This window comes from Petromyzon marinus, chromosome 15 (genome assembly GCF_048934315.1).
Source record: "Petromyzon marinus isolate PM22_M1 ecotype Great Lakes invasive population chromosome 15, UKy_Petmar_22M1.pri1.0, whole genome shotgun sequence".
In the NCBI taxonomy this organism is placed as follows: domain Eukaryota; kingdom Metazoa; phylum Chordata; class Hyperoartia; order Petromyzontiformes; family Petromyzontidae; genus Petromyzon; species Petromyzon marinus.
The window spans coordinates 13,306,145-13,329,677 of NC_133681.1; the positions used below are offsets into that span (position 1 = coordinate 13,306,145).

Genomic DNA, 23,533 nt, shown 5'->3' on the forward strand with positions numbered 1-23,533 from the left:
TATTGCGCCAGACCTATGCATATTGGGCCATTTGGTGTAGATACGCTGTGTGGTGAAACGTATGCTTCATAGGAAATGGGCTTATACCATACACAGTTGGATAGTAGTGTGCGATAAAGCATGTATTCTCAGCTCGGTGCCACTATATTATATTCTAGATGCGTGTCTACTTCTTTTCACTCTTTTACAGCCCACCTTTGGCCACAAAAAATATATATTTGTGGAAACAAAGAACATTGGCCCTCGTTTAATTTCAGCAAGCCTTAGAGAGAATGTGGCGACATTAGAAAATGGAAAATAATCTACCCATATTGCATAATGTTTGCTTTAAACTGAAATTGCCTATACAAGTAATTACACATTTACACGCAACCTCAAAAGAAGTACCGTAAGTTAAACTGTAATGTTACAGAACTGCATTTGCCTGCTCATGCCACTGCTTGGTCGAAGGGCCTCCAGCAGAAGGAGAGCGCGAGAGACCTTCGAGAAGATTTGTCGGTCTTCTCTTCCACACAGGCCAGACGTCTTCAAAGAGGAGGGAGCACTCACACTTTGCCACACCGCCAGTAGATTGACCACGAGCAGACGTTCTCGTTATGACATTCACTTACAAAAAAAATTAGCATTTTTATGGAGTTATTAATTTTAGGATTATTAAAAATATATATATATATATCCTTGGGATGCATGTGGATCATTTACAAGGATCTTCAACCCACGTAAGAACATAATTGACTTTTGGGAATGGAGTGTTGAGGAGAAATTGCAGAGGGCAGAAATTATATTGACCTGAGGTGCGATTCAACCATCAGATCAGGATTAGCGCATAGCTACACACACACACACAAATATATAATTCATGCTCGGTTCGTACAACTCATTGCTTACCACCGCGCACACAGCACAAACGAATGTGTTTGGAATTACGAGAGTTGTAATTTGTGTAATTGTTCGCAGCTCAGCACGCACAGGTCCCCCGTAGAGGGTGAGTGTGGGTGTCGTCAAGGCGTTTCTGCAGAGACGAGCAAGCACTGAGCAGCCCAACTGGTGCCCTTGCCATGCACTCACACAGAGAGAGAGAGAGAGTTGTTCAAGAAATACAACTGCGTAGGGTTTTCGTGGTTGTGCTACGCAGCTCTATCTATTTTTTTGTGTTTGTCTGGGCTGTTCGATTTTCGGTCACGACGCCCCATGTTTCCCCCCCGCCGCCCCACGCGCTGGAAGCTTATTCAGGAAGCGAACGGGGCAGTTCGCGCTCTCCTCCAATTTACATATCGAGTTGCCGGCTGCAGCTGGTGGGTGTTTGACGCAGGCCGTGACCGACGCTATGAGCCTCCTCAGCCGTGCATACATGCTCAGCACCTGTGCACGCGTGAAGGAGTTCCGGCGAGGGTGAGACGTGAACTCCGTCACAACACCAGGGAATCACTACGTTCAGGCGCCACCGAACCTTCCATTATATCCCTCCCTTTATTCTCTTCCCCATCCTCTCTGGAACTTTCCACGACTCTCCACCAACCCCCCTTCATGTCTCCTCCAACGGGTCTCCGAACCGATCCGTCATCTACATTTAGTTTCCCCCGATGACCAATCCGTTCTGAATGGCTCTCCACCATCAAATGCGATTGTCTGCCTCCCTACGTCGGCTCCCTCAGTGGTACGTGGAATACCTCCGTGATAGCCGAGCGCGCTATTCTAACTCACGAGGGAGCCGTGGGACCCACGGAGTGGATCTTTATTTATTTCCTCATTGGGTTCGACCTCTGGGCATCCCTTACACTTTCGTGCGATGAATCCCATTCACTGCATTGGCATGTTTGCAACCCCCACCCCCCTGCTGTACTTCCGTATAGGATACGTTTGTTTTGGCATCTGCACGTGTGTCTGTGATGTGTCTTGTCCACCTGTAAGATGCGCCTACCATTATTTTACAACCGTCCATCTTCACTCGCAACTGGGGTTGGCATCGTGTGGGGCCCCTCTCCACCTGATGCCAAGGAGAAATGGGCGAGTTTCAGGACTGCGACTCACGCAGCTGCCACGGCTGCTTAGGGTCCAGAGCCCCAGACTTCACCAGAAATGCTGGCTGACGGCTAGTTGAAAGTAAGCGGCAGCTCCGCTCCCATCGTCTGCAGAATCCCACGTATGGGAATGAGAAGGCTTACCGCAGGCTTCGCTCGGAGGTTCCGAAAGCTGTGCGGCGTTGCAAGGGTGAGTGGTGGGTCGTGAGTCTCTGAGGAGGTGGAAACTGCCTCAGTAGCATGCGGTAACAAATCACTCACTTCCATAAAGAAATAAGTTACTTGCAGCACCACACCTATCATAATCCTTAAGAGAAGGAACTGTTATCTGTTCTCCGACCATCAAGAGCAGGTTCGCAGGTTTGCTCAGCATTTAGTGAGGCCTTAGGGGGAGGGGAATCCCCTCAGCCGCTGGAGCTGCTGTGCCTAATATATGGAGGAAAAGCGTTTTTAAGGACGATCCAGACCTTGAGACCTGTTGAAGTTCCGGGATACATATTGCCTTTCAAGTGGACTGCTGAGGGAAGGTGGCCTTTGTGTGCTCACTTCCCTATGTGACATCATTACAACTGTCTGGTCCACAGACGTGCTGCAATGAGAGGCTTGCGGAGCCCCAATGTGGTTTCAGACCAGGGGCGATCTTGCACGGACGCCATTTTATGTTTGTCTGATAAATCTCTGCTTTATTGATCTCTGTTTTATTGACCTGAACAAGGCATACGACACCATCAATAGGCCGATGGCTCTGGGTCATTCGTTGTGCTTTCGAGGTCCCTAGCACTCTGTTCACAATCATATAGGACCCTTATGATGCTGGTAAAGCTGCATGGCCGGGATTTGGAGACATTTTCTGTTCACCTTGGTGTGCGAAAGGGATGTCCTCTGCCCCCTACACAATTTAACATCTTCTTTGACCACGTAGTTCGAGAAGCTTTCCATGGATGTACTGGTGGAATGTCCATCTGGTACAGATACAACACAAGGCAGATCTGAAACACGGCAGAACCAATACCTCTGCCATAGCTGACCATTTTTATAACGCTGTGGGCTCGCATGATATTGTTTTTTTCCGAGACCAAGATACTCTGCAAACCTTCGGGCAACTATCAAAGTTTTGTTCATTAAGCCAACCAGATATATACACATAGACATAACTTCAACCGAGAAGATGGATACAAATTGAGCAATTATTTTATATTTTTTATTATTTTATTGTTTCCCTTCTACGTGACTTTACCGAAATAACCAAGAATATATATCAATATAAATAATGAACTCAGTATATTCTCCAATAAGCTGAGCTATTAACATAAAGTATCTGGGTATACACTACACTATATAATGAATACGATATAGTAAACTGATGAAAACTAAAATATAAACTACATCAATGTTATCAATAAACTCAATATTCTCTCCAATTAGCTGAGCTACTAACAATAAGTCGTTATACATTACAATTCTATGTCGAAGAAAGTGGCGGTTTCTTTTTTCTCAACGTTAGCACCACGGAAAGCGACGAGCTTTGTTCAGACGGACGAGTCCATCTATGCTCGGAATGGAGGAGGGGGGAGAGAGAGAAACAGCCACGGTGCGCTGCTCTGTCCTGTGTTGCGTTACAACTATGCTATAAACTAGACTACTATACATTGCAATGTTATACCTTCCAATCTAAACTACATTGTATAATATCGTATACACAGCCCAATGTAAGCTCTAACATTATGCATTATATTGATATGCCTCCAACTAAACTTTTTTCTACATTACACGACTATACACCGTAATATACACTGCCATAGACAAACCCCACCAGTGAATTATACAATGCGTTACTATACACTACCCTATACTTTAGACTATAAAAATATTAGATTTGTAATATTACACTATGTATTATTCTACCAACCCTTCTGTATACCACACTGCTGTATATTCACTATACAATTACGATACTATATATTGCCTTATGAATCATTGGAAGGATGTTGTTAACCAGGTAAAACCTTAACTGTTTATGGTTGTTTCCATCATATCTGCCGGGTACTAGTCTATTTTTCCGAGTTAATTTCACCCCACATCCTCAGCTTTCCCAGCCTCCCACTTCCAGCCCCGCCCACTACCCCCCCCCCCAGCCTCACGTTCTCTCTCCCCCTCGCGCTCACGCAGCCCCCCCCATCCCCCTACCCCACACCCCTCCCCGCCTCTCTCTCTCTCCCCCCTTGCTCCTCCCCCTTTTCTTACCTATATAACCTCTTGACACGGCAGCTCTCTCGCCCACTTCAGCAATTTTTTTTATTGCTGTGGTTGTCACACCTGATGAAGATTGCTTGTGTTGCAATCGAAACGTTGTGATTTGTTTTATTTTATTTTATTTCTAACTACGCGATGACTTTACCGAAAGAACCAAAGAGTATGGATTCCTGCAGTCACGAAAGCTTCAAATCAAGATAGATACAATAGGAGGCTGCAACTAGACTGGCGTACCACAACTTAGTGGTGAATGGCGGTTGTTGTTATGAGTGTTGTCAAGAAACTTGGTTGATTTGAAATTGGCAATACCACAAAAAAGCAGCAGTTAAAATTCATCAGATCTAAATGCTGCCCATCAGATGAACGCATAAGTGGTGGCTTCAATCTAGTGTGAATCTGGTTGATGCATTCTGCACTCAAACGCATTGGCATTTTATATTGAAATATTCATTTGTTTTTTGCGAATGTGTTTTTGTTGTTATGTTCCCCGTGAATGTGAGCAACAGTTGACGACCAGAAGTGATGTCTTTTCTTTAGAAGTGTGTAGCCAAAAGCTTTTAACTGTCGTTGGCTGACATGTACTTTTAAAGTTATAAAATACTTGATGAAAAACTATCACGTGGCTTGGTGACCATTAAATATAACCCTGAAAATGCACTCTGCCAAATCAATTATGTAAGTTTATTATTTGGGGGATAATAATGTCTATAAATGCGCCAATCTGATCCAACGATGGTCATCCATTCACTGTCAAAGCAGCACACGAGGCGTCACAGTGTAAGGGTAATGATTGTGCACTTCCCATGCTGTCAGCTGGTAGTATCCCACACATGTCAATAGGGGGCAGAAGAGTGACTGAGCCCAGTGTCGAAGGACTATGGCCCAAGGAGCCAACGGTAACGCCTACAGGAGGGAGCTGGGGGATGATGTCACCCAGGACCTGGTGGAAGGTTCTGGAAGGAAGGTGTGGCCGGGGCGGAGCGAGCCACGGACTCTGTATAAAAGCCGGACCTCTGAACGGTCCCGGCAGTCGTCGTCCACCCGAAGATCAAGAGGCTCCTGAAGAGAAGAGCCCAACGGGCAGAGCCGTACCCCTGGCAAGGGTCGGCTCCAGCTTATATACCAGTGAAGACCAAGCTTCACTCAAGACGGGTTAGAATAGCCAGTGAGAGGGGTATTAGTCTGGAGTTACTACCTCCTCAGTGTATCGGGTGTAAGGGGCCGTTGCCCCTTTGTGTTAGGGATTTAGTGTTAATAAAAATGCGTGCTGCCTCAGAGAGACTCTCCTCTAATTATTGACCCACTACAATAGTATTCCGTTATGCTTTAAAAAAAAAAAAACTTCCGTTACCACGTAGTGGGTGAATACGCATGGGGCAGAGCGTCGCCTTTAGCCAGAAAGACGAGTGCAGCGCCGCACGCTTGTTGTATTCTCCGGATTATAAGACGCACCCCCACACTGGTGCCCGGTGCCAAAAAAGGTGCGCAAATCCGGTCACATCTTATTTTTTTTTAAATAAAATATTGGCGGGGACGGGGGGGCAGTGCATCTTTTGATCTGGAGAATACAACATTTACCCACGACATTAACCGGCGTATTGGAGAGTAAATCCACAACATTTCCAATGTTTCCAATGTTGTGGGTTTACTCTCCAATATGCCGGTGTGCTAAACTAGTAAAGAATTGGCATGTTTTGCTCACGTGACAAACATTACTAATTGGCTATGTCGGGTGGTGGGTTTAACGACTCATTTATATTTACACAATCTAACCCAAAGAGCCTCTCTTATGGATAATATTGGTTGCGTAAGCCTACGTGTTAAACTGTATGATTTCAGTATTGGGATTCTCACTTTCAAGACCATTAAGAATAATGGGATTTTCTTATTTTTTATATATATTTGGGACCTTGATAGTGACAATTAGCTTCACGAGAGAAAATTTCACTTTCAAAAGAATGTTCCCCGAATACCTCAATATCACCTTGGACCAAATGTTCCATTGTGGAAAATATAATGCCGGTACATTTTGTACACAGAGTTCTAAGCGTTTTGTTAGCGCACCGTAAGGGTCAGCCGTATGTCGATACATTGATCTATCTGTTCAATTAGATTCTTACACCCATTATGCATGAATCGAATTGTGTGTATGGGAATTGATTACAGTATATACAATTTATAAAGAAAATAATGGCAGTGTTGTGTTAATGTTGGGGTAATAAAGTGAATACAACTCTACAAAGTGTATAAACGGGACTATAAGGAGAACACAACTTAAAACAGATAATACTTAAGACTTAAAACAAAGAAACATTACAAAAGAGGTGATAAAAATGAGACGAAACCATTTTATCCTTCAATCGAATCATTAACTCCAAATAGTGCCATTGAATCGCTGGGAGAATGGTTACAAACTCAAGCAAAAAAAAGACGAGTACTTGGTGTGCCTTCTCAGGGCCATGCCCCTTGGATTGGCAACTGCTCGATCGGCGTCCTTAGCGTAACGATCTAACATTGCTATGAACCTCATGGTTTGACCTGTTGTTGTTGTTGTCCCCCTCCCCTTCCTCCGTTATTTTTGTCCTCTCGTCTCCAACCCCTCTGCCTTTTATGTGTTTATTCCCGATCACATTAAAATGAATAGCAACTGTAATGGGAAATAGAGGCCGACCGAAATTCGGTTTCGGTTTCAGGGCCGAAAGTTGGCAAATGGCCTCTTTCGGCATACTTTCGGTTTCGGCCGAAAGTAAATTTTTAACTTTCGGTCCGGTTTCGGTTTTGGCCGAAACTGATATTGACTTTTGGTCATTCGTCAACCGAACATCTATTTTTATAAGATAATGCTAGTGCTACGTCTATCACTGTCGATCGGCCGGTCAGTCGGCGCTAGGCAATCCTATGAGATAGGCTGAAAACACACACACACACGTACACACACACAAACACACACACGTACACACACACAAACACACACACGTACACAAACACACACACGTCAGCAGCAGCAGCTTGAGAGCGAGGTGACAGCCGCAACCATGATCTGCTAATGTATATACGACCGGTCAACAGACGGCAGAGTGTCTGGCTGAATGCGGAAAAACTGTTGTTTCTTAACTACAACATTCGTTTGTTTGGATATAATTACTAAGTAAGTAACACCTAAAGATTTGATATTTAGCGACTCTTACTGCAGGCTCTGAATGATTAGTTCTAGATATATTTTTAATTAAAGTAGCATTGCATCATGACATTTCATAAATCTTGTGTTCGGTAACTCTAATGGGAAGCAATATTGAGGATGCCACAGATTATATGGGCGCCACGGTGGCGAGATATTAACTACCTCGCCTGGTATACAGGAGGTTATGGGCTTTCATCCCAACCCTGATGCTGCCTCTATATTTGTAGTTTGCATGTTCTCCCCATGGTCGCGTGGATTTTTCTCCAGGTCCTCTGGTTATCCCCTCCACATTTAGAAACATGCCTTTCGAGTTTTTGACTGCTATACATTTCCATGTGATAAGCCACTTCGTTGATCTATCATCTGTGGCCAGGTCACTTCTGCAATATATCTATATAGCTCATTGGGCCTTAACTGACAAAATAAAAAAAATGTTGTTTAGTTTTATGCGCCCTGTTAAATCAAGGGCATTAAGCTGTAGCCATAGGACAGCTGAGGAGACAACAAGATTCGCAGTTGGTAGTGTTCGCGCCATCTTCACTGCCTCTTAAACCTGCCACTGTGAATTTCTAGCAATGCATTTCTGGTAGATCATGATTAGTCGTGATCGATCCACTGCAGGATGAAGGCTTCCCCCAAGTTGCTGCCACCTCTCCCAGAATTCCGAAGCAAAAAAAAAATCCATCAAGCAATTGCACACGAACTGATTTCATCGCTGCATCTCTTCAGTGGCGAATGTCTCTAACGTAGTTCCATCCAATATTATGTTTGACCATATACTTTAGGTTAAAGCAGACTCCGTCGAGTATAAGAGTTAACAAACAACATTCATTGGATTTTCGCTCCATCCAAAAATATTAGCGGTACACATCCCTAAGAGTCAATTACTTATTACCAACTCTATTTCAAAGAATAAGGAGCTACATGAAGAGCTATACGTGGTGTGAATGTGAAGATCGTTTCAAGGTGAAAATTGTGTTTTATTTTGATTGACCTCAAAAGTGACCCAAGTGCAGGAATGACGAAGGTGCATTAGGGTAGAGTGTTGGCCTTAAAGGCTCTAATCATGTGATGGCGTCGGTGATATTATACAGCAGGAAGAGAGCGATCGATGGGGAGATGCATTATCATTCTGGGTGTGGTGTTGATGCTCGCCTGTAATTCAACAATTTTGTAGGCGGTGTTGACGTATCGCGCGAGATGCCCGTCCTGCATCGTTGTAGCGAGGGGGGGAGAGCAAGTGCAATGTTGACCCTATATTCTTGGTTCTTTCGGTAAAGTCACGTAGAAGGGAAACAATAAAATAATTAAAATATAAAACAATATTGTATTATTGTTTTATATTTTTGTTATTTTATTGTTATTAAAACAATATTGTTTTATTTTTGTATTGTTTCCCCTTCTACGTGACTTTACCGAAAGAACCAATGATATGAATCCCTGCAGTCACGAAAGCTTTAAATCGAAATGTTGACCCTGTGCAGTCCGAGTGCCTGTACACTTGCCTGCACTGGGGTTTCTCCATGCACGCCAGTTTCCACTGACAAACAGCAATGAACCAACAAAGCCATTTTGTCTAAACATTTGCAGCATGACTTTCTTTAAAAAGAGCTTTTCAGAATCGGCGAGGCATCCCTGTGTATGATAACAAAAGTATTTTGTACATTTCCATCGTACATCCGATGTCAATTGATGAGGGAAAAGGTAGACGTTCTAAATCTATCTACATTTTTATGATTTCACGAGATGCGGATACAGTCTAAATAGCAGGTTATCTCGCACACAACATGTTGTCCATGCGCATCGCTGATCCGGAGCATTTACTGAGTGATGCATCGCACCAACGCCAGAAATCGCTGGTGTGAAGATAACATATACATAGCGCAGGAGATTGACATAAATGTGTCTTTTGTTTACATATGCATAATGCATTAGTGACCCCAGATAGGTCCTGTCATTGAAAGAGATTGTGCATCAGCATTAAAGATGATTATTATTATTATTATTTGAGCACAAGACATACATGAGTTATTAAACGAGCTTCAGAATACGCACTTCCCAGATTGTGTGGTGATAAAAATTTAACAATACGAAATGCATTTCATATTTCACGTTTTATACGGCAAAACATTGTCCTCCATATCAATGACACACTTGTACTACAAAACACAATATAATTCCCTAAAATGATTGAACTGAATAATTTGGAAAATCATGCAAAAAACCACAGGACAGGATGTTGAATTTATTATAAATATTGTAATTTCGTTTAAAATGCCACAGTGATATAATTTGTGGCCTTTGAAGAAGCAGCTCATGACAAACACAACATTCATCATGCATCTGTGAAAATGCCTTATTCAACCATGTACAAATACAAATAATTTAATTGCAAGACTAGTCCCAAGACACATTAAACAAACATGCAGCAGTTAAATAACAAAAAAATATTTCCTCAAAGAGGTAATGATATTTCATTTCATTATACATCTTTTAAAAAATTACAGCTCACAAAGCAACATACCATTTTACAAACGATTACAATAAGTACGTGAATATATCCTCATGAATTAAAAATACATTTACAAGCCATGGAATGTGGCGTAGTTATGAAATTATTCATATGAATTTAATTAACAGAAGGAGTGGCATTAAATGGCAATCAGTGCTGTAATGGATGGATGGGGTGGGCAGCTGAATCGTTGGAAAGCGAAAGCAGTGGCGGATGGTGGAACACATTTTTTAGTGGGGTAGTGCCGTCGCCGCAGTAGAGAGGTTGGGGGCCGTGGGGGGGGGGCACGAGAGAAGCACCTTCCTTGTGGCAGGAGGAGCCATCGTGTCTGGTGAACACAACTTTGATGTCAATGTGAAGTCCACGTGAACTGACATGCAAAAGTGCTGCGGTGGTGCAGATGCGATTTCTTGGAAAAACCTCATAGTGCCTCGGCTAGAAACACGTTTCAAGAATACTGATCCATTTTTGGATAGAATAATAATGATGATGATGACGACGTGTGGGAGTTGTCCTTCATCAAGTCTCACGATCCTGTAAACTCACAATATCTTCTTAATGTGGGATTCATCGTTGTGCCTGTGAAACAATGAACGTATGTATGCATGTGTGTTGAACTTCTTTCACACCGTACATAGCCAACCATGCTAATCGGAGGTGCAGGGGAAGGACAACAAACTAAACACAATCGTCAAAGTGCAGCACTCAGATTCATACTTCTGTCTGGTCCCCCCCCCCCATGCACCAGTGAGTATATGCTGGGAATTCATATCATTTCATTTAAAAGCAAAGATAAAATATTGGCAGTTGAAATACGGAATGCGACGACACCTGGTTGAGCCAGATAATTCTCCAGTTTTGTAAGGGGAGTTTATTTGTAAGCTCTGCCGGTTCTTTTTTTTGCATGGAGATTACTTTCATGTGCATGTCAGTGACTTCGTTTAATACGTAGGCTTACGCAACCAATATTTTTCATGATAAAGGTTTTTGGGACAGATCGTGTAAATATAAAGGTGTCTTTAACGATACATTTATATTTACGTGATTTAACCCAAAAACATTTATTACGAATGTCAGTGACTTAGCCAGCTTGCACTGCGTGTGTAGCCTATAGCAACGCATTTCCATTGCCATACAATGTTCCAATTCACAGAGCCTGTAACTAGTTTGGCACTGCAAACATAAGCTCCATCTATTCTAACGGAATGATATGCGTGCATTTACAAACAAAACAAAAATGGCCAATATTTTGGAAAAAGATTCCAGTTTCCACAGGGCAATTAAAACCAGAACTGTTGACCTATGGCACGCCGTGACTTCCATCGCAAAAACGGTGCTGTACTTGTGGCCTGGAATGATGGACAGCTGCTTAAAAATTGTATTTTCAAATTGAAGAACAAATGAATGAATGCCTCACATGCAGTTAGGCGACAGTCCATTCATACGCAATGTTTGCATGCAAATACACAATACAGGTGTGCAGTGCGCTTAGAAAAACCCTCGGTGCATCGTGTGGTCACGCGTGTTTTCTGACTAAATACTTCGACGCCGTTGAGCAGAGCATTGTCATTAATATCACCGCTGTCCAATTTGTTTTTTAATTAGATATATTCTTCATTGGAGTCACAATGTCGTTAGAATTCAATTGAGATTGATTCAGCTGTTTGTGTTTTTGCACTTATGAAATTGCGTGATGTAAAGCCGGCTACGCACTTTCACGCAAGAACAACCTACGCACAATGCAGGCACATACGTCACTGCACACGCAAGCAATATTGCAATAATAATAATACTAATTTACAGCCCTCTGTCAATCTACTGAAGGATGAAGACTTCGAACCATGTCGGTGTGTCACCGCTCGACCCACTCAAGCAAGAAACAATGTTGATATGATTGATTGATTTAAAACCATAACTACGCCTGCATAGATATTATAACTATGCATTTGAATGTTAGTTCGCAGATTAGTCAAGAACACATCTCAAGCGGGGGTAATGTTTCTCACAAGGTCATTATAAAAACTGAGTTTGTGATGCATGTTTTTTTCTTATGGTGATACCATCACCAGTCATGATCTACCCACTGCCGGATTAAGTCCTCATCACATCGTCACCATCCCTCACTGTCCTGACATGCGACAATATGCCTCGCTCCTGCACATTAGCTTATAACTCTGCTCCATTTTCACTGTGATCGTCCTCTTGGGTGTCGCTCCCTTCTATCGCTTGCCATTCCATCACCAGTCTCACCCAATTTCCACAATTCCTTCGGTAATGTGTCCTGCCCATGCCAATTTACTTCATTTCACAGTTAATAATAACGTTTGCATTTGTGTGGCGACTTAAATTGCCTCCGCAACTCGAAGCGCCTTACATCACAACTCATCTCGAACGTTCCAAGAGAACTGTCAGTGTGGCAGCTGTCCCCTGCACGGCACAATGTGACTCAGCACTTGGCCGGCAAATTGGCACAAATCCGCCAGTTAGGGGGGCGACGATTGCCATTGGTACTTACGAACGAGTTAAGATCCAGAGGTCTGTTCGTAAGTCCAACTTTGAAATCTACAGGAGTAAAGTTGTACGGCGTGTACACTAAACACGGGGAATGGCTTTAAAAGTTGAATAAACTCCTGTCGATGTAGATGCCACTGGTTCGTCATGTTCTGCAGATGTACATGCCACCACTTAGGACTCGGTCCAAACAGGCAACTGGACATATGGGCAGGTTTGTTCGCATCTCTGAAAGTTCGTAGGTATAATTTTCGTCAGTAGAGGAGTCCCTGTAATCCAAATTTAAATAACTGGCAGGTAAAATTTTTATTTAAAGCTTTCGTGACTGCAGGGATTCATATTATTGGTTCTTTCGGTAGAGTCACCTAGAAGGGAAACAATAAAATAATAAAAATGATAAAACAATAAAATTCTCACGACGTTTCGACTGCAACACAAGCAATCATCATCAGGTGTGAAAACCACAGCAAGAAAATTTGAAAAAAGTGGCGGTTTTTTTTCCTTCAAATTTTCTTGCTGTGATTTTCACACCTGATAATGATTGCTTGTGTTGCAGTCGAAACGTCGTGAGAATTTAATTGTTTTATATTTTTATTATTTTATTGTTTCCCTTCTACATGACTTTACCGAAAGAACCAATAATATAACTGGCAGGTAATTTAAACGCCGGAACACAATAACATTAATATTTGAATGACGTTGCAGGATCTTTGATGTTCTCTGTGAAGCAGAGGGTCCGGTATCTTACGGCTAATACCCCCCCCCCCCCCAGGCATTAACCAGGGCGGGCTGTCGGATTCGAGCCACGGACGCTCTGCCAAACAAGCGGCGAACATACTGCCGCTGGGCCACGTCCCCACCCCAGCGTGATCTCCTACAATGTGCGTAAGTTCTCAAATTCTCTCGATCATCTGTCGCTCCAATTCTCAGCACGGGTCTCTCCGTGCCTCTTTGTGCACTTTTTAACCCTTTTGTTCAAGTTTCGTTTTTAGTTTACACATCTCGTGTATGTTTCATAGCAGGTAAAATCTATTTGGAGACACTGGTATTTTGCTCGTTTTACTACCAAATACAGTTCATAATAGGCAGCACACGTCTGGTGTATTGTGGTGCCGCAGCAGCGAAGCCGCTCCGTCGGAGCCGTGCCTGCAACTGTGATGCCGCAGCAGCGAAGCCGTCCTGCCGACGCCGTGGCCGCGACGCCGCCACCTCCGAGCGACGGGGCCGACGCTGCTCCTTCCTCACCACCCCCCACATGAACACACACACACACACCCCCACATAGAGCCCCGAGGGGAGGTCACCTGGCCGACAGGTTTTCACCCAGAAGCCCTCTCATGGGACCAATCTTCACGGTTTCCTGCGACCAGGGAATTTGTCGACCTCCCCCCGAGGCTAACTCGCACTGCGGCACCGTGACTTGGGTTGTAATCACGTGGTCACGACGGGGCTGCTGAGCCACCGTGGATAGAAAACACCCACAACACACACGGGTCAGCAGGCAGGTAGGGAGGAACGGAGTCACGAATGGCGGGAAAAACAGGGCCGGTCCTCTGATTGGTAGGACAGATGCGCTTGTTTAGAGGGTAAAAAGCGGATGTCTGAGAGAGCACCGGTCCGGGGAGAGTGGCGGGAAATCCGAGCCACCTGATTAGACGGGAGGCCAGCGGATCAGCGCCGATTGATCCTTGATGTAGAGGACAATAAAAGAGGAGAGAAGGTAGGGATAGGGTAGTTCGTGTTCTACTCAAGCGAGCGCTCAGGGCCGTCGACTTCCCAGCCACTCGAACGTCCGTGTGACGAGTCGAAGTGCAGCGAGGACCCGACCCAGCAGCTCCGTACGAGTCGAACCGTGAGTACCAGAGAGTGAGATATTGAGGCCATTGTGAGATTTTCCTAGGAGAGTAATTCGAAAGAGGCGGGACAGAGCGGGTCTTAGACCATCAAGAGATAGGTTAGACCTGCCCTGCTGACTCAAACTGACCCGGGTAATTTAGCCTCGGACTCGCTGAGAATAAACTATTGGTGATCAATAAACCTTGTCGTGTGGTTTCTGTGAGGGTGGAACAGACGCATGGTGGCGTGCGTCGTTGTGCCCTGTGTTTGTGCGTGAGTGTGTATTTACCCACGTGTTTGCGCTCGCCCATGCGTGTAGCTCGTGGTTAGCGTGTGCGTGTGGTGAGCTGCGGTGGACTTGCACAGAGGCATGTGAGATTACTCATACGCCCTTGTGTTTAACGTGTGCATGAGGCAAACGGGCGGCGTACACACGAGATTATTCGTGCGGCCTTTGTTTAGCGTGTGCGTGAGGTGAACGGGCGGCGTACCCGTGAGATTGTTCACACAGTCCTTTAAATAAATCTCCGAGACAACCCCCCAATTGGCTGCGCGTGTGCGAGTGACGTCCCTGCCCTCTGACCCCCGACCCGCAGTCCCGCGCGCGCGATTGGTGCGCGTCACGGGAGAGGAGCGATCACTGTTCAAAAGGAAGCTGCCATAATACACTGGATTTGATGCAGCACTCGGTGACATCAACACGGGTGCCTTTTGTTACAACCGGCAAAGTCTGTCTGAAGTCGCCACCGATTACAACGACTTTTGCACCAAACGGCCGTTGAATCTGCATGATGTTGCACAACAGCTGATCGATGCATCGAAGGCCATGCTTTGTCAGCATCGTAATTTCATCAATGATGATGAGCGAAGCTTGTCGTAGCGTTTCATCTTCTGGCGAATTCAGTCTCATCGACGAATAAGATGTGTCGAGGAGGGTAACTGGAAGCTTTAATCCGCTGTGCACAGTTCGTCAGCCTTACAATAAAGTCATTGAGATTCCAGTGGTCGCAGAAGGAAGAGCGATTTGACCTTTTCCATGAACAAACGAGAGCAGCGTGGGGTACAAAAAAGTATTTACAGAGCCGCCAGAACCATCTAAGTAGAAAAGTCTGTTGTGGACATGCTCATTGTCGACAGCTCTCATTATTGCTGTGAAAGCCAAACTGTTTTCCATTAAGGGAGCAAATTCTCGTTTCAGCTTCTTGTTCTTCTTGCACTGCGTCGTATAGCTGAGCTTCGATTGGATGTCCTATAGGTTGCGGAATACCAATTGATGCGCGAGACAATCCATGTTGTTTGAGAATCGCGTTGATGTCGTGCAGATCCATGTTCAATGCAACATTTTTTGTCATGACGCCGTAGATAATCCAGCGACATGTCAAGTGAATGCTTGCTCCACAACTCGCCAGTGTTTGTTGTCATACAGACGCAGCAAATGTACGCAAACGTCTGTCGCATTTGATTCGGCATTTGATATGTTACGGACTCCTGCATACAATGATCCCATTATTTGTCTGAATCCAGCAAATTACGATGAAAGGCAGCTTCCTTGAATGTGGTGTAAACGACGCCATCGACAGTTCTGAGGAATTCAAAACTGGTAGCGCCTTTGACGTGCAGCAAGAGCATCCTAAGATAGAATCGCTCCTCATCTTTGATTCCAACAGTGTACAATCTCGCAACGATCTTAGTGCCTCTTCGTTGTCGCTGCTTCCGGTTGTTGTTGATATACACATTATTGTGGGAATGTCGTTCTAGAGAAAATCTTTGGCGTTTGGATCAATCACGTTTAGCTGAAACCAAGATTCGAGCTTAGTGCGACCTGTTCGTGCGGCTTCCAACGCCTCTTCTTCTTGACCTTCTTGAAACACAACGCCTTGCTGATTTGGCAAATGCACGGGCAATCTCATCACGGGATGCGAACGATTGTGCTTTGGCGACTCGAGCAAACGCCACATAGCTTCTGGTGCACTCACGCATCTGGAGTTGATTACATTTTACAGCTCGTCATGTCGAAGTTGAGGATTCTCGCCGGCAGTGATCGTCATATTGGCACAGTCGAATCCTTTGTAAATATATTGATAAATATATTTCACAGCTCTTAGTGACGTATAGACTTCGACATTGATGTGAGCATTGTACCTCAGCAGCAGATAGGGGTTGTATGGCACCACATATCTGTTATCCATTGACGATTTACGAACTTCTGCTGAAATTCCTTGTCGCCAATGATACGGAGGATATCCGTTCAAAATGTGCGCTGTCTTGGTAGCAAATTGCTTCGGGAACCCCTTTTGAGCACTTTCCATTTTGCATGCAGGGTGATTGAGGATTCGCAGCTGCGCCTGGGTTCATGCATCATGCATCTAGTGACAATTTCGTGCAACCGCGGATTTTCAGTCGCAACGGGAATTTCAGCAGACACAACCTGATCGATGCGCTCAGAGCTCGTGAATTTATCATCAACTCGCAATGTGACCAGGATGTGTGCATGAGGCAGTCCGCGTTTCTGGAACTCGATGGTGTCGGCGAAAGCCGTTGAGATTCCCAGAACACCATACACATTGAGATCCTGCATCAACGATTTAAGTTTCAACTTGAAAACACGTGCCACTAAGTCTGGTTGATGCAAATTGTTGGTGCTTTCTTGCCACCTTGTATTTGCAGTGAATGTGATGAAGAGATTGGGAGTGCCTTGCTTCGCGAAAATTGACATCGCGTCCGCACTTCGCTCTTTCATGTTCCGCGGTGACCCTTCGAAAGATGAAGGCAAAATCACAGGAACTCCGGCTTGTCCGCCAGCGTTTCGAGAGGCATTCTCCATGTGATCGGCAAGTCCTTGCTAAAACTCAACTCGTAATTTCTGCTGATGTTGGCGAATGTAATTCAAGTTATTAGCTTCAACCTGCAGGTACGAATCGACAATCCACTGATGCATGAGCTTTCCAGCACTGATTCGTGGATTGAATGTGCCATCTGATCGCCGTTAGCGCTGCAACATACCGTAACTTGGTGACATTCACTCTCGTTGCGTTGACTTGAGCGCCAGCATAAGCCTCACATTGCCAACTTGGTTGCCATCCAGCTTCACCAAACGTGATACAACGGCGGATAGGACATTGGCTCCAAATTTGGGCTCAGGAATGTTCAGATTAATGAAAGGCTGTTGGGAGTTGTCTGGATTCTTCGGATGCACGCGAACGTCACGTTCAAAGGGCGGCTCATCATCGTTGTCCACAAACACCACAGCGATCTCGTTTGGCAGTTGGTGCATTGTAGCGACGCTGATCTGAATGACGATCTCGCCGAAACACCAAATTCACAACCGGCGTCGCCTCGCCTGCAGCATTTGCTTCCTGTGGAGCTCCATCTTCTACTCCGCGAAGCATGGTGTATGTATTGGCGAGTCGATGGTGGATTCGATAGTAGCGGTCGATTTGATCCAGAAGCCGTGGATTGCACTGAGCGTTGGCAGGATGATTCAATCAGATTTCTATTGCTTGTGTGCTGGCGAAAACGTAAAGTTGAGCGTATTGTCTTGTTTGACCGTTAGTTGGTTGAAGATGGCTTCTCTTGTGGTAAATTTGGCCATGAACCTTGAACACGTAAGGACCGTCTCCATGAAAGTCAACAACCTTAGCCCCCATCGATGCAAACGACAATGCGCTGTTGTATGAACGAACATTTTCACGAAAATTTCTGTAGTCGGGATGCTTAGGATGTGATAGAAGCTCACGGAGAAATGGTGGGATATTGGACCACGTTTCCATTCAAGTTGATTGGCTTTTCCACTTTCACTTTGCCTTTCCGACAGCAACTTGTGAATTTTCCATCTGATGGCCGCTCCGAAGCAAACTTTCGTGAACCACAGAACTGGCAAACTACATTCAACGCACTGCGGTTGTGTTCAATCACTTCAGCTTCCACAAAGTGATTTGCCTCAGCACGAATAGCTTGACTACAGCGTTCTTGTCCTGCGCGACGATTATCAGTATTGCCAGCGAGGCGAGCTTGTTTTTGATCCGGAGTGTCTTGTTAGCGTCGATTTGCTTGCCTTTCAGCATTCTCTCAGAATTCTGTTCGAAGTTTCTTGGCTCTGGCGAGCTCTCCATCTCTGCGTTCTTTCTCTTTGCAAACGCCGTTTATAACGCTGCAGTATCTTCGTCCTCCATGATGGTTGACAATCCTGGACTGACGTATTTAGATCTTATGACACTTTATGTGCTCCAGCAGCTGGAACTGCGAATAAGGTTTGCTCTCGCGTTTTTGACTGTAGATGGGCAGTGAGATCGCGAATTTGCATAAAAAAATGTCTCTCCACTCGACCTGGGGGAGTGTAAAAATCCACCCACTCATGATTATTAATGAGGGGGGGGGGCTCTTTTTCAGTGAAGTCGCATATGGATGTAGCACTGTGCTGCGTAGATTTATTTTTGAACGTCACTTTCTCCAAAGACACGTCATATTTGAAGCGACTTTGCGAAAACAAATATTTTCGCTCTACCTTCTTCCGCGTGAGTGTAAAAATCCACTCGCTAATGATTATTTTGTTATTAATGACGGGTGGGGGTGCGGCATGTGGAGTGACGTCATGCACGTTACACGCTTTTTTGGACTATTATAGTAGTAATTCGTATGTATGTATGTATGTTGCACTTCTTTTGCACCATATGTGACCAACCGTGCTAATCGGAGGTGCGGGAAAGGACAACAAGCTAAACACAAAAATCAGTTCTAAAGAAATGAGTTTTCAATATATCTTTGAAAGTGCATAGCTCCAGTGCCTTCCTAATATCGGAAGGAAGAATGTTCCAGACGGCTGCAGAAGTGCATATGAAAGCGCGCGATGCAGTGACCGTATTTATTTGACGGCTAGTGAAAAGCAGCTGCTTCGAGGATTACCGGAGTTTGCCTGATAATTTACGCTCCTTTACGAGATCAGCAAAGCATTGTGGCTCATTGTAGCAAGCACTTTGTGTGGAATGAGTGCGACCTTATAATTTATTTGTACGGCAATGCAGCTCGGCGAGCACTGGACGGACACGGTCGGATCTTGCAGTACCCATTCAAGTGATATCTAGGCCCAACCCTGGCTCTGTTTTCTCGGGCGCTCTTTGGGCTATTCGGTAACGGGCGCATGCTGTTGTAATGTTTACAGAAACACGCATGGTAATTAACATCACCCAATTCCATAAGATTTTCTGGTATGAGGATATACATGAACAAATTGATGCACAATACAACTGATAATGTATGTTTAACTTCTTTCACGCCTTACTTAACCAACCGTGCTAATCGGAGGTGCGAAAATTATATACCGTGTTCACACACAAAAACGGTTTACATGTGGGCTCGTCACATTCGAACGAATAAAAAAAAACCACGAGTAACAATTATCTATACGTAAATAATAAAGTGGGAGCATTTATGAAGGTAAAATTGTTTTCGTCCAGCATAGTACAATTGTGTACAATCCTCTTGTAACGGAACCATTATTCAGCGGGATTGTTTTATGTCCAGCTTTACCAATCAAAAATTTATGATCGTTTTTGCAAAATGAGATTTTGACGTGAAAATGTATTTTTGAGGTACTGTTCCGTGAGGCTCATTGGCAGTTGCAAATTGGATCCAATGAATAATGTATGACCAGTAGCAGAAATGTAATGCCCAGGCACCCAAGACAAAAAGCCACAGGCAACAGTTTAATAATTTCTGGTTTCTTCTGTGGAAACTTATATATATATTTTTTATGGGAGTTTGAGGGGGTGAATAAAAAGGTGAATGCGTTCTGAAAGAACGTCAGCCTCTCAGAAGCTATTTAACCTATTACAAAAAATTGCAGTGAATTTTAAATGGCATATAAACACATTCCTGCGGAGGGAGCTGGTAGGAACGTTGGGTTGCTCGGTCAATGGCCAGGGTCAACGGCGGCACGTGGTGTATTCCGCAAATATGCCCGACTGTGAGGGCAGGCACAAGCTGGCGTGAGTAGGTTAAACGTTGAGTTTTATAAGGGCACCACGGGGTGACCAACCCCTCCCCACCCAGCCCCACTCCTCCCACCCCCACCCAGCCCCACCCTACCCACCCAGCCCCTCCCCACTCTCCCCACCCAGCTCCTCCCCACCCTCCCCACCCAGCCCCACCCTCCCCACCCAGCCCCTCCCCACCCTCCCCTCCCCACCTAGCCCCTCCCCACCCTCCCCTCTCTACCCAGCCCCTCCCATTTTTGGATGCACGACGGACGGACGGACACAATAATCCCCTGTGGGCTGGTGTAACCAGGAGGTTCCTACCAGTAAAATGTGCGTCTCTTATGTGGATAGAGAGTTATATTGAAGTGACTTGAGAAGCAGTTAAAATGTCATCTTTTAATAATCATAATTTCCCTTTTATATGGCATCATTCATGCCAATTGCATCCCGCAATGCTGTACGTTAATTATAAAAGGCCAAATCCTATATATTAGGTATGTATGCAGAACTTCTTTCGCACCGTACGTAGCCAACCATGCACCTCCGATTAATGCAGTGGGCTACGTACGGCGTGAAATAAGTTCTACACACATACGCAGCCACTACGAAGCAAATGAAACACCCTCAGACAATAAAAATGAATAATCAAATAAAGCCATGTCACCAAAACAATGGCACAATCAACAAATCCATCTATCACAAAAAGTGAAACAAGTCCTTAAAGTATCAAAATCCCAGACCACAATCCCAGCTACACGCACAAGCAGCCAGGATACCTTCACAGGAGAAGTGGCTGAGTGCCAACAAGCTGTCAAGAGTTCTCTGACACTGGGCGATGCACTTCTCGCTGCAAACTTCTGAACGGAAATGTTTTAATCGCGTTAAAACATGAAGGCCACGGTGCAAATTGGAATGTTATTGGGGGGGGGGGGGGGGGGACATAATTATTATTACACGCTTTCTTTTAACTCACTCTGTCTGTTGTTGTCGTTGTTGTATCCTCAAATCTTGTAACTCAATTTTAACCCACTTCCCAATGTGGTATCGACTGCAAACTTGGTATACTCATGTCATACTAATGACAATACTGTATTCTATAATAAAAAAAATAAAACATATTTTTAAAAATGATTTTTACATGTTATGTTTCGGCTTGGGTATAATTGTCCACGCTCAACTGACGTTGGCTGTAATTGGCCACGGTCCCCCTAACGTCGTGGCAAGTTTCGGGGCCACTTCCTGGAGTCGTGGAGTAATGCCATTACGAGTACGGTACATTTCATTAAAGCGTGTTTTAAAAAAAAGTTTTTTTAATATTACTTATTTTTATCATCAAATGCTTTTAAGGATAATTCAATCACAGTATATCAAATACATTCACATTTCAGGGTATATATCGTCTTAAGAATTAAAATACAAAATGTTAGCTAAGTTATTGTCAATTTGTTTACAGAATATTTAGTCAAATGCCAATACATCCCTATAATGTTTAGGAAATGTTTCATCTTAACCCCGGCTCACAGGTGCTTTGTAATCTTTGCCACTTTGTGTGAACATTTTGAACGGGTTAATGGCAGCAGTGACAAACGAAAACTCGAACGGTTGGTATATCGATGTGCAGTTCCTGAAAACAGCTCTCACAAATATAGATTTTAAGACATAATTATAATTGAAATTTCAAAACTAATCTATATTTACCTTTTCATTATTTCAAGCATTGCAAAACTATATATATTTTTTTAAAATACAATTTTTAATTGGAATGAATCCCAATCATGACCATATATCCTAAGTAGCAGCGCCCTCCTTAGTCAGTAAAGCTATCCTGGTCAAATAAAAAGTGATTATTATTAGTGCCATCCACATATATTGGAAGCTATCGGAGCAAAAATTCCCAGATGACTCATCAGGGGAACAGCAGAGAATGTCTTGCCATAAAGGATAATGTGTGAGAAGAGCAATTACCCTCTTTCTCTCCTTTATAGCTCTGTCGGTCACAGACATAGCCATCATTAATTGCAGAGCGAACGTTTATCTCCCTAAATGAGGCATTAAGAGTTCTGACTCAGAGGACACAGCATTTTGAAACCTGTCGCCGAAATTTCAAGAGCCAATCGGTCAGAAAGCAGCAAAAGTCCATTAGTCCAAGACTATTAAGAATCGCCGCTCCATTTGTAAGTTTCAGGAACCTGGAGCATGATGGATCTGCGCTGTATATATCGCTTCAGAGATTTTATGGGATCCCGTGGAAAAGAAAGGCATCACCATAATTACGGAAGATACATGAGAGACTTGAAAATAATGCAATGGAATGAAGGCTTTGTGAATTCAATCCATTGGTGTAAACCGATACAAGCCTTGTGCCATTTCGTTGTGAGTAGATTTGAAATGAAAAAAGAATTTAATTGACATTTTGTTCCCAGAAATGCAATTATCATAGGTTAGCTGGTTGAAGTCTGTTGAACAAATGATGGCAACTCAGATTTATTCGTTCAATCTTTATGTATAGTATTGCATCTCATTTGTCATGCAGTAGAGATAGTTTACATTTAATAACCTGGAGATGAACGTGTTAATATGGCTTATTGTGACATTCCATAGAGAGATGCACTCCAATTGTTAGCAACTAATATATTAAGGAGTAGCTACACCAGAATATTAATAAACACAAACCTTTGTTCTTCAACCATTACCGATACCACGTTAATTTGTGGCTCTGATCACAAATATAATTTTATCTTCTTGTCGAGTCACCTGCCTAAGTTCAGGTTCTCGACCCAAGCCGTTTTCTCGGCCCTTCCTACAAGCTCGTCGTGTTGCCCTTCTCCGTACAATCTCGTCGTGTTACCCTTCTTCCTACAATCTCGTCGTGTTGCCCTCCGTACAATCTCGTCATGTTACCCTTCTTCCTACAATCTCGTCGTGTTGCCCTCCGTACAATCTCGTCGTGTTTCCCTCCTCCGTACAATCTCGTCTTGTTGCCCTCCGTACAATCTCGTCGTGTTGCCCTTCTTCGTACAATCTCGTCGTGTTGCCCTTCTTCGTACAATCTCGTTGTGTTGCCCTCCGTACAATCTCGTCATGTTGCCCTTCGTACAATCTCGTTGTGTTGCTCTCTGTACAATCTCGTCGTGTTGCCCTTCTTCATACAATCTCGTCGTGTTGCCCTTCTTCGTACAATCTCGTCGTACAATCTCGTTTGGCTTTCGGGGTTGTGCCGTCCAACCCGCCAATGCATTTCTTG

The 23,533-nt window shown here is 44.2% G+C and overlaps 1 long non-coding RNA gene across 2 annotated transcripts in view; it reads left to right on the forward strand.

Moving 5' to 3' along the window:
* The window catches only part of LOC116942690 (uncharacterized), a 33,810-nt gene extending 19,310 nt beyond the window's left edge, over positions 1-14,500 (forward strand). Inside the window, exons 2-3 of one of the 2 annotated variants that reach the window (XR_004402836.2) lie at positions 13,251-13,363; positions 13,597-14,500. This is a non-coding gene — a long non-coding RNA (uncharacterized LOC116942690). The remainder of the gene's footprint in view (positions 1-13,250; positions 13,364-13,596) is intronic. The other variant, XR_004402837.2, reaches the window with a different exon arrangement.
* Positions 14,501-23,533: the final 9,033 nt, after the last annotated feature.